The sequence below is a fragment of the Cetorhinus maximus genome, unplaced genomic scaffold (genome assembly GCF_964194155.1).
Source record: "Cetorhinus maximus unplaced genomic scaffold, sCetMax3.hap1.1 HAP1_SCAFFOLD_1674, whole genome shotgun sequence".
NCBI classification, from domain to species: Eukaryota; Metazoa; Chordata; class Chondrichthyes; order Lamniformes; family Cetorhinidae; genus Cetorhinus; species Cetorhinus maximus.
Genome location: NW_027597614.1, coordinates 36,177 through 48,981, shown reverse-complemented (window position 1 = coordinate 48,981; position 12,805 = coordinate 36,177).

Here is a 12,805-nt window from a genome sequence, read left to right as displayed (position 1 = left end):
AATTGCCAGCAGATCTGAAGACTGCAAGCTGCTCCCAAGGCAGGTCCTTCACACAAATTAAACATTCACTCTCCATTTTTGTACAAGTCAGGTCAGGAAGCAATAGTCTGCACACTGAAAGCACGGCTGCACGGGTGATTGCACTGGTCACAGGTACGTGCTGCATCACAAAGCCTGGACAATCCACAGGACAGAGGTCAGTGTAAGATGCAAGGCTGGGTTTAGCACCCCCTGCCTTTTCTGCTGTATTTGGTTCGTCCCCACATTATGTGGAATGTTCTTTGGTGGCACATCATATTAATCTTAGCGTGAAGACTAGAACTAGAAGAATAGCCCTTTGATCTGTTCTGAAAGAATGTGATGCACTATGCACAGAGAGGAATAACTAGGGAGCGGGTTGCAGATCAAAACCAGCTGCAGGATTCAGTGCCATGAAAAGACTGACTTGCGTTTATACAGCACTATCCAGGACCAGCAGAACTCTCAAAGTGCTTTGCAGCCAATGAAGTGTTTTGAAGTGCGGTCACTGTTATGATGCAGGAAACACAGCAGCTAATTTGTACACAGCAACGGGATAATCACCAGGTAAACTGTTCCAGTGATGTCGCCTGAAGGATAATTAATAGTTAGGGAAGGACTTCTCTTGTCATCTTCAAAATAATCCCATGCAATCATTGGCTCAAACCTGGGCCAACTCCCTCGTCAGCAGGGATAGGGAGTGTGGTGTACACACCCCTCCCTAGCAGCGGTTGGACAGGATTGTACACACACCCACATCCCCCACCAGCAAGTTTTAGGCAGGAGAAACTATCTGCCGTGCTTGTGCTACACACATATGCAACATGTTTGACTACCTGGTTACGTAACTACACTGAGTATGGTGGGAAGAAACTGCACAGGTAGTTAGGCTAAATAATTATCCAGTTATTTAAAAGAAAACAACATTTGATTGTTGCTAATCACTTTGCGCCATGTTTATTCAGAGCCTTCGATGAAGCTAGTCCTATCAGTATCCATGCTATTTTGGTCTCATCCATTTACACCACAATATTTTTGAGCCGTTTGGCTCACTTATATACGCTACAAGCTACATATTCACACAAAGGGCCTTGTCCTTTGCAAACAGAACGAGCATGGTCACGTATTACGCCTTTTTAACCTAAAGGAAAGCTTGGGGGACAGCCATTCCCTTGTTCATTCCTCTTGGCAATGCCTTGACCAGAGTCGACCTGCCTGGTTTGAATTTAAACAAAAGCTTAGCAGTTAACTGGTCTCTGGTGCATTCTCCATGACAATGCCTCCCTCACTCAGTCCACTTGCTAAACAATCAGCACTCTCTTCTCATGTCCCATTACATTGTTGATCCTGTGAGATTTGGTATTCTAGCAAACCTGTCCTGATGAGTGCAGGACGCAAAGCTTCAACAGCACGTCTTTTTTCAGCAATACTCAAGCTCTGTACTGCCAAGCGACTATATATACTCTCAGCGAAAGAGAAATAAAGTATCAGCAACAGCGGGGGCAGGATGTTGCAGGAAATCTCGCAGTGTGTGTCAGTAAAGATTCCTGTCAGCTTGAAGCTAAGTTACTGGAAGTGTGAGGGCAGTGGGGCACCTGGGATCTCAGTGAACAAGCAGACTATTAATCTATTTCCTTAACCAGTGAGAGTTAAAGATTAGGTAACAGGGGAACAGAAAAGAGAGTGAATGAGAATCAAATCTGGAAAAGGAATGAAAAATGAAAGTAAAAGGGGAAACGAAAGACTGATGAATAGAGAGTGTAAAATGGACCAAAAGGGAAAAATAAATTTCAGAACGACTTCAGCATTTTCAAAAGGCGTTTGATAAAATGCTACATGTTGGACTTCTGGCAAAATTGAAGCTCAGGTGATGAAGTTGACAATAGCAGCATGGATACAATAGATACACCTGGTCGCGGCCAGACGGGTCCATCCGTTCCAGGATAGGCTTCCTGTTTGTGTCCCGTGCGTTCGCTGTCAGATCCACCGACGTCAAGCCAGTGTTCTTCTCTGACCACTGCCTCCTACTGGCTGACTGTCACTTAGAGGAAGACCAGAGGGTTGGCCAGGGGACATGGAAGCTGAACATGCAAATGCTGACCCCAAAGAACATTGAGGAGCTCAAGAGGGATTACAAAGGTTGGAGAACCGTGAAACCCCTCTTTGAGTCCCTGACACACTGGTGGGAAGCGACCAAAGGAAATATCAAGAGGTTTTTCATCCTCAAAGGTGTCCAGAAAGCTAGAAAGGAACAGAGGGAAATGTCCCAAATCCAGAAAAACATGCAGAACCTGCTGCGGCTGCAGTCGATGGGGGGTCGATGTCAAGGAGCAACTCCAAGAGGTGAAGAGCCAGCAAGCCTCGCTCTTTCCCTCGGAGGCCTCCAAGATCATCTTCCGTTCCAGAGTCCGCTCCGTGGAGCAGGATGAGACGTGCTCATGTTTCTTCTTCCAAAAGGTACACAGAGAGAGCTCTGTGATCAGCAGCCTGAAGGAAGAAGACGGCTCAGTAAAGTCATCGCGGTCCGACATTTTGAGGATCAGCAAATCCTTTTATGCTGGATTGTATGACGTGAAGCCCACAGACAGCATGGCCTCCCAGTCCTTTATCACGGAGGTCTTAGATGACAGTACACGGGAGAGCCTGGACAAACCGCTAACTCCTGACGAACTGACTAAGGCCCTTGAGTCCTTCGAGAAGAGTAAAACTCCCGGAAGCGACGGCTTGCCGGCGGAGTTGTATTCGGCTCTGTGGGACTGGATGGGCCCAGACCTGCTGGAAGTGTACGAGAGTATGCTCCTGGCTGGCAGCATGTCAGAATCCATGAGGAAAAGCATCGTCGCCCACATCTACAAGCACAAGGGGCCAAGGCAGATGCAGGGATATAGATAAAGAGGTGAGTGGGCCTCACTGGATTGCCTCTTCGAAAAAGCCAGCGTAGAATTAATGTGCTGAAACTCTTTCGAGTTATCAACAGTCACAGATTGCAACTCTTTCGAGTACAATCACAGTTCTTGGTTTCCGGGAGTGGGACATGAACCCACAACCCTCTGATTCAGAGGCGAGGGTGCTATGAACTGAGCCACAGCAGCTCACCCTGTGCTCTACTGGACATGGTTACATGCAGGAATGCGACTCAACAATTTAAATTGCTGCCTTTCAGGTCTGGGGTGTGAATTGCATTAACAATCATCAGGTCATTAAAAGGGTACTTACACTCTGAGCCCTAACTTTTGGCGGTGAGTTTAGTGGGCAACCAACATGCCAATTTAGCAAGTTCTTAAAGATAACAGGGGGGGCCAAGGGCAAGATGCCGTTTACAGGAGGCAAAATGGCAGAACAGCTTAAATCTATTAGTAAGTTATAGAGATTGAACTCAAGATTTCTCTCTTCACCCCCTCAACCGAATTGCACAGTAATAATGGTGTGGACAGGAACTCACTGATATTTTTCCAGCCAGATTTGGCAAATTGTTTCCATTCTTTAGCTGTCAAGTTAAGAGTGAAAGGAAGTTTCCAACAATATAGCAGTGACTACACTTTGCAAGTACTTCATTGGCTGTAAAGCACTTTGAGGCATCCAGTGGTTGTGAAAAGCTCTAAATATAAATGCAAATTTCTCTTTTTCTTTTAAGCTGATGTTGAGCCTGACCGATAAATACAGGAAAGGCCAACAGCCCCTCATCCTGCAAAAATGAAGCTCATTCACAAACAGAGATGGAGTTAAAATAAAGTTGCTGTGTGACTTTCTGACCTGTGGCTACTTTGATGATCAGCTGCACAGTGAACCTGCTTTGGTCACAGTGACCTATTCTGCAAAGTCTGAAAACGACACCTGTCAGGCAATTGTACTGCACCCCATCAGCAAGGGTTAGAAAGGCAGCAGTCAGTAAGGCCGCAAGTTCCATACCTCGAGTCCTGGGCTCCCTCACTGTACGCATTGTTAAGGGAAGTGATTTTTTACAAGGTCCTTCATTCAATACTCAGTACAGTATACTCAGGACGAAATATACACATCTCAAAACCATATTAAGGAACAATGGGGGAAATAACAAGGCATTAGCTCCACATGGAGAAACAACGCCCCTTCCAGACCAGCGCTGCAAGCTTTACCTATCAGGATGCTCAGCCTTTGCTCGGAGCCCCACATCTTTGTTGAAAATTTCCTTTATAATTCAAGCAAACAATCTGATAACTGGGTGCAGAGATCAATTAACTTCCTAGTTCCAAAACTCAGCCCAAGATCATTTTAAATATAAATATCAGCTTCCTCCCTTGAAATGTGGTCCCTTATTCACTTTCAATTTGGTTAATCGAATAATAAAATCATTTGAAAGTTCCAGCCAGGCTGAATAATATTTCACTGCCACCTGCACATATTCTACAGTATCTAAGCTGTAAACACAATACTTACCACAATGATAACGACATAAATATTTAAAAGCCATGTCCAGAAAACGCACATTACACAAAGCAGCATGACACAAACTACAACCATCAGGTTTGGGATCAGCACAGTCATCATACAGTCCAGCATTTCTTTAAATCTCGAGTTGGATTTCTGTATGTACTGTAAGATCACAATTTGATATCAGTGAGCAAAGGGTTAAAAAAGGTCAACACCTACAACAGTGATGTCCAGCCAAATGCCAGTTTGGTTCAGTTTGCTGTACTCTGGCTATAGTCACCAGGTTTCACAAAGAGTTCATCTAAGCTGATAATCCAGTGCAGGCCTGAAGGCCGAGTGCTACATCGCCAGAGGTTCCACTAAAACCTCAACTGCTAAAAACGGGTGGGTATGGGTCAGGAGAGAGGATATTAGGTTAAAAATCTGAAACACAAACCCAACCTGCCACTTCCCCGCCCACATCCAGTTTTAGCAAAGGTGAACGAAAGGCAGGCAACAGAACTGTTTCTCAGGAGACGGTTCACTCATTTAAATCCTCCGAGGAGGCTTTGTGCTTTCATTTGAACAGTGCTTCTGTTTCCAAGCTCCCAGGGCCGGGTGTCCCAGGCCTCAGGAAGCCTGGCAGATAAAAGGAGGTGAGAAAGTTGGAATCCAGAAGGTAAGTTCCTTTACAGAACTGCTTGCAGACCAAGAGCAGGAATGCTTCCTGCAGGTCCAGCAACCAAATCTGTAAACCCACCCCCCACCCCCTCCAGCCCTAATTCAACAATCTCCTTCCTACACCCCAAAAACGTCCCCCCCTCCACCACCCCATTACCCACAAACCCAATGGTCGCTGGCCCTCAGCAACTCCAACTTTCACCTCAACCTCAAATTCACCTCCAATCCCCGAACATCCCCTTCCCCCATAAACACCTCGTCCCCCTTCCACCATGCACCTTCTCCCCGCACCCCATCACCCCTCCAAAAAAAACTGATCCTGGGCTGCACCCTTTTCTGAAGGCTTCCCCACCCAAGACACAGGCAAGCTCATCAATCTAGCCGCTTCCTCACAAAGAAAGCCCTTTTGTTTTTGCATTTAGGACGGTCAGACTTCTGGTTCCCTCTATAACTCCTCTCCCCCGTGCCCAGTAAATCAAGGCCCAAAAGGTCTGGTCCAGTCATTCATGTTAAAGATCCCATGACAACATTGACAGAGCAAGGGCACTTCCTGGTGTCCTGGCAAACAATCCTCTTTCAACCAGCACTAACAAAAATATATATATTGACACTGTGTTTTCAGATGTTTTCGACAAGGGGCATCTCATATCTTTGTGGATACTACGCTAACAGAGTGAAGATTCTGTGATCCATTATCTATTAATGAAAGGCCAACAGACATTCAAAACGTTCTAAGCTCAGTGAGGGAATCTGATAACATTTTTTTTTTAAAACACAAGAGCAAAGCTCAGCTCCATCAATATTTAAGCCCTTCAACTGAATATATTCCCAGGCAAAGACAAATCAATACACTCAGTGTCGATGCGCTGAAACCTAGGAGACAGCTGAGTGGAATGAAACAACTGAGGGAGCTTTGGCTTGAAGGGAAACAGTTTTAGGTGGGAACCGCCAAGCTTACTATTGATTTTAAACCTTGTGGAAAGCATATGACCTAGTTAATAGCAGAAAACAGGTTCACCAAATACAAGTATGTGATTCATGTAATAACATTGCTTTTCTCACCATATACACGGTTTCTCTTCCTGAGTCATGTTTGCATAGGTGGTTGATTGTTCAATAATTTGATCAATTTACATGTTGACAATTCACGTGAGTTCATTAGTTTATATGGTTTCACTGCTTAATTTATAACAATTAAAATATGAAGTAGAAATAATGAACTTTCATTGACAGAAAGCCTCTCACATCTTCATGTCACCTCAAATGCCAATGAAATACGTTTGATGTGGTCACTGTTGTACTGTAGGCAAACACAGCCATGGCAGTCAATCTGCACCAAGCAGAATTTCACAAAATGTAATGATAATAGGCAGATGATCAATTCTAGGTTCTCTGTGAGGCACAGGGTACAAACGCAAAGTTATAATGAACCTTCATAAAACTCTTCCTTGGTCTCAACTGGAGTAGTGTTCCCAACTCTGGGCACTGCACTTCAGGAATAATGTGAGGTTTGAGAGTGCACATGAACTAGGTCACTAATGAAAGAGAGCTTGGAAATAACTATTATTGTAGTCCTGTCTTTTGAGATAAAGGTCAGCCAAAGCATAACTGAATGGTTTGAGGAGCTGAGTGCCTTTCCTCTATGTGATGACTGTATTTTCTTTTTGTGTCATAGTCCCTTAAAGACCAAGGTGAAATGGGGAGTATACCGAAAAACAGGGCAAATTGTTTTCCTGATTATGATAATTAGGTTCCAAGAAATGCTCATTTGACCCAAGGTTGCCATGGAAATGAAAAGCTAAAAGGCAAAGGATAAATAAAAAGCTAATTGTAGTGGTGTTGGTACAAACTTCAGCTTGTGTTTTGGTTTGGCACTTCAGAACACACCCAGAATTTGAGGGGGGAAACAAGCAAGGATCTCTCCAATTCAATCAGTTTTCTGTTTGGCAGTTCAGAACAGATCCAAAAGAACTGAAGAAAGGAAGAGCAAGGAATTGTGGATTGGACAGACCCATTGTTGCCGTTTCGATGTTGCTCGAGCCCACTAGACTGTTTAAAAGGGTTGGAAAGGGGGGTCTCTTGGGGTCCTGTGCCATTAAGACTGTTGTGACCCAAATGAGAGGGGCTTTGTAGTTGAGCACCTTGTCGGTGTTAGCCATTTCTGGTGACTTCTGATAGAATACAGTTGTGGATGAATGCAACACAAAGGCTGAAATGATTGCGTGGGAACTGCCAGATCCTATATAATGAAGGCACAGTTGTAAAGACTAAGATTGCACATGGTACCACATTTACATGCAAAGTAACACAAGTGTTTGTAACTTAGTGAAGCGTATTTTTGTCATATCAGCTATTGGAAGTGAAATTTACTTCATTTTTAAATATCCTTCACTTGCTAATTTATGTTTGAATTATGTTGATTTTAGTTGGCTTGTCACAGTAAAAGCTTTAAAAGGTGAAATCTTGTCCCGTGGTTTTCTTTCCATTGACGTGAAGGGGATTCCTTTTTTAAAAATATTTATTAGTCTCTACGGGAGTCATAACATCTTCTTCCTATGTTCCTAACATCATAGGAATAGTGTCATTATCAAATTCCTGTATATTAAGTGTTTGCACACTATTACAGCAACAATTTCAAGCTGAGCATTTTGGAAGGAGTACTTCAGAGGCACAACTTAAGGAAAAAATACTGTCAGTTAAAAAAAAAATCAGATGGCCAAATCAGGTGGGGGGTGATCTGCAAGAGTGAGCACAACAGTGTAGTAAAGACAGCAAAATATCTCCAGGTTATATGAATATTTCTTACAGGTGTCAACTGTAAAGGATAAAAGCAACTCACCAATTTCTGTAGCATACAGAGCATCCTAAAGGATTTCATAGTCCGTGACCCCCGATAAATTGGGGTGGGGCCGGCTTAGGGTTAACTTGGATATGGATCAACAGATACAGATCAAAGGGTGAACAGCATATGCCTTAAGGAGGAGACAACCAGGGAGGAAACCAGCAACTCTAAAGGAACATTCAGTTAGCTCTGGGGTGAGGGTGGCAGGGTCAGAAATAGTCAAAATACACCCATATTGAAAAAGACCTGCAACACCAATCCAGGCAACAATAGGTCACAAACAGGTCAGTTACAAGTAAAATGATGCCCTTTATTCAGAGGGACAAGCTGGGGGGATACTTGGGGAAGCAGTCAGTGGGGACCTGGAAGGGGAACATCCTGCTTGGGAAATCTCCCTAGCCTCTGTAACTGGATATGAAACTAGTTGAAATAAGGAACAGAACATTTAAGAGTTAATAGATCAAACAGGAAGAGGAAGACAGGAGAGTCCCATGGGGTTTTGTGCTTCCAATCCTATTGTTTTCAACCTGCAGAACTGGCCTAGAAACCAAAACAAATAAGAAGCTGGTCAGAATTTGCTGTTGCCACAAAAATTAATAAAGAATAAAGCAATTTAGATAGTGAGGTAATTGATGAAAGATACAAGTGAATTAGATCAGTTATGGAACTGGGAAGGCACACGGCAACACCATTTATATCGCATTTTTAACACAAAAACATCTCAAGCCACTTCAAAGAAGTGTCATCAAAGAAAATTTGACACTGAGCCACAAAGATCTTACAGCAGATGCTCAAAAGCTTGGTCAAAGAGGTAGGTTTTAGACAGCATCTTAAGAGTAGGAAAGACAGGTGGAGGCAGAGAGAATCCAGGAGGGAATTCCAGAGTTAAGCAATTCCGCAACTGAAGGCATGGAGCAATTAATATGGGGGCTGCTCAAGATGTCAGGGCTAGGAGAGCGCTGATGTCTCAGGTTGTAGGCTGGAGGAGATTAGACAGAGGGAGGGTGAAGCCATGCAGGGATCTGAAAACAAGGATGGGAAATCAAGTCATTGCTTAACTGGAAACCAGTGTAGGGCAGCAAACACAGAGGTGGTGGCCGAATAGGGCTTAGTGCAAGCTAGGACACGGGCAGCAGAGTTTTGGATAACCTCAAGTTTCCAAAGGTAAAAGTAGGAGGTCGACTAGGAATGCATTAGCAGCATTCAAGTCTAGCGATAAAACAATAGCATGAATGAAGTTTCAGCAGCAAATGAACTGAGGCAGGACAGAATCGCACAACCTTACAGAGGTGGAATCAGGCAGTTTTAGTGACAATGTGGATGTGCGGTCGGAAGTTCATCTCGGGGTCAAAAATGACTCCAATTGCAAATAATCTGGTTTCGCCTCAGTCAGTTGCCAGGGAGAGGAACGGAATCAGTGGATAGTGAACTGAGCTGGTGCTGAGGACCTGGAGGCAATGACTTGAGTCTAACTCTAACCTAACATCTAGAGGAAATTTCTGCACTCAATGTTGGACAAGCAGTCTGACAATTTCAAATCAGCAGATATTGATAAATGGATAGTTGAGAAGTCAATAATATAAGTAACAAACTGGATTAACGCAGACAGACCTTGAAGTACTACAGGCATCACTTTAACGTACAGACAACGTCAATGTGCCTGATAGGATGGTAAATACAAATTCAATAATAGCCTTCCAAAGCAATTTGGATAAATGCTTGAAGGAGAAAGAATTGCAGAGGTATGGGGAGAGAGTGGGACTAACTGTGTTGCGCTTGGAATGAGCCTCTGCAGGCAATATATAAAACATGCATCATTCTATATTTATCCATCTATAAATATAGATGAGGAAGCAAATGCGCTAACTGTGCCACTGGGCAGACCCCATATAGACTGGTTGCCGCTTAATAAGAGCGCTACGCAGTTGAAAAACAGCCACTAGAAACTATACTCAGAAAAGCAAGACAAGTCCTGAAATGCTAACAGGGTGAGCTAAGAGATTGGGTAAACTTGAGCTCTGGAAGGATGAGGTGGGGTGTGGGCCAGGGCAGAGGGAAACCTTTCCCCAAATCTATAAAACCTAAAAACTGCACAGATAAAATAAACCCTGAATATCAGAGTAAGCTGAGAAGGAGAGCGAGAGAACATGGAAATGTTCACTGATCTATCCCCATTGTCTGGGAAATAGCATATCCCAGGATATCAGTCATGCCCCTTTGTCAAATGTTTCTCCAGGGACTCCATCAAGTTTTCACATTGTTGGGTAGATGCCAGTGTTGTAGCTATACTGAAACAGCTTGGTTAAAGGCATGGTTAGTTCTGGGACACAGGTTTTCAGTACTGCAGCCAGGATGCTGTCAGGGCCCAGAGTCTTTGCTGTATCCAGTGCCCTCAGCCATTTTTGATATCATGTGGAATGAATCAAATTGTCTGAAGATTGGCATCAGTAATACAGGGGACCTTGGGAGGAGGCTGAAATGGATTATCCACTTGGCAGTTCCAGCTGAAGATTTTTCTAAATTCTCCAGCCTTGTCTTTTGCACTGAGGTGCTGCCTCTACCATCAATGAGGATCACCTCACTCCCAAGACTTAATGGGCACTTGGATAAATGAAGTTGTTGAAATTACACACAAAGCACTACAGGAATAAAAGAGCAACACCAGATATATCTAGTTTGAGTGCTTTTTTGTATCTGAGCTACTTTACTGCCTATGAGCATATTCGAATCTGCAAGTTTCAATGTGTTCAGGCATTTGGGCCTGTGATCTATGTAGGATTGGACACAGACAGACACACAGACAGACACACAGACAGACACACAGACAGACACACAGACAGACACACAGACAGACACACAGACAGACACACAGACAGACACACAGACAGACACACAGACAGACACACAGACAGACACACAGACAGACACACAGACAGACACACAGACAGACACACAGACAGACACACAGACAGACACACAGACAGACACACAGACGCCCCCTGAGAAATACAGTCACACTCGAATGGAAATCGCAAGTTCAAACAAATCCCACAAAGCACTGAGCTTGCTAGTCAGTGCTCCTTGCTTTGTGAATATAACTATTTATAGACTCAGTAACTTCCCGCCAGCATTCATACGCATCACTGTCTCCTCTCACCTTGTTCAATATGGTTCTCTCAGTTCAACATCTCGTTTAGTGACACTCATACTGCAGGAAATTGTGGTGACAAGTGAAGGAACTATCCAAACATTTGCCACTGTCTGGACAGTCAAACGACATGTTCAGAATCACAGCAGAGTAAGCTGGGCCCATGGAGAAGTAGGAACAATTTCGGTGCCAAAGCGATGAAGCCAGTGCTTTCGCTTGCATTCATCCTGTTTAACTTAAATTAGGTGGAAGTACGATCACAGCGCCATGTTCACCTATGAAAACCAGCATCTCCATTAACCTACCCAAGCAGATGCAACTGCTCGTGCAATGCTAGCCTCACAGGAAACAGCTTCTAAAGCTAGGAGTCCATTTCCATCTCCCAATTTTCCAAATGAAATGACATTTTCTTGGATAGCTTGGCAGGGCCGAACCCAAAGTCAAAACACCGCAAGTACAGTGAAGGCTGAAAATTCATAGGAGCTGTCCAATCAGCACCAGCTCAAAGATGCAGGTCAGTTTTAAAGGTCTTCAGAAATCTGCCACACTCAATCAAGTCTCTCTCCCCCCACCGCCACCCCCACAACAAACTGCCAGTTTATATTCAAAGTGGCCTCTCAACTCACCAAAATCCATAGCACCGATATAAATGCTGCACTGAGTCAAAGACAGAATTGTATGAAATGCCACTGTTACTGTACCAAAAGCAACATTCAATAAAGCTCCTGTAATCAGGCTGCATTTTCTTACAAACCAACTGGGATGACGACAGCTAGTAATACACAGAGAAAAACATACTGCAGCCCCATTTTAATCAACACCTATAAAACTTCAGTTTCCTCATTTCAGGGACTAAGCAATAGGCTTGTTAATTCACTCACAGGCAGATTTCATACTGCAGTTCAGAATAACCACCTTTTGAGAGTCTGTCACTTTCAGGTTGGCAAACATGAAGCAGCAAAACTCCTCCACATATCCAGCTAACACAAGCTTAAGAACAGCTGCTTTGGAGTGTGATCTATGTAGGACACTGTACCCGTGATATCAGGTTGTGAAACACTGAAGCGCAAGCAATTCATGCGCAGTCTAGGCAGGAGTGACACTGTCTCACAGCAGTGAATTAAAATCAGTTTTGTACCATCACAGGCGTGGATGTTCTTTTATTGCAGAGCTTTTCTTAGTGCTGCTTCCTCCATATTTCCACCATTTCACACCCAATTGGGTTCAAAGTCTGAATGTGTAACACAGCTTCTGTTAAGTGATTAATGCTGTCACAAAGAGAGAGCAAACCAGTTCATTCCAACAACTCCAACACACTGAGCTCCTGATTTCAGCCAAAAGTCAATTTAAATAGATTCACAATAAATTATCTTTAAACATGCAGGGGGGCTGGAATCTCAGCCAGCACAATGACAGAGGCACAACATTTTCTGCAGTCCCCAGATTTGGGAGGGCACGACCCACCTGCTATAAAGGTGGATAGGAGCCTCAACCATATCATCTTTAGCAATGAAGCACCTCTTCCCTCGCACACCAGTCCTGCAATAGCTTGCAGACATTGACTGCAAGGGTTCACCAGAGTGAGTAACTGCTGTGTGGGTGAGATAACCGAGGGCAATCAGCATCTATGGATCAGTATACCAGCAAGAAGTGAACACCTCGAGCGAAGGAGAAAGAGCAGAAAACTTCCAAATCAAAAGTGTCACCTTCACTTCAGCAAACATGCCTAG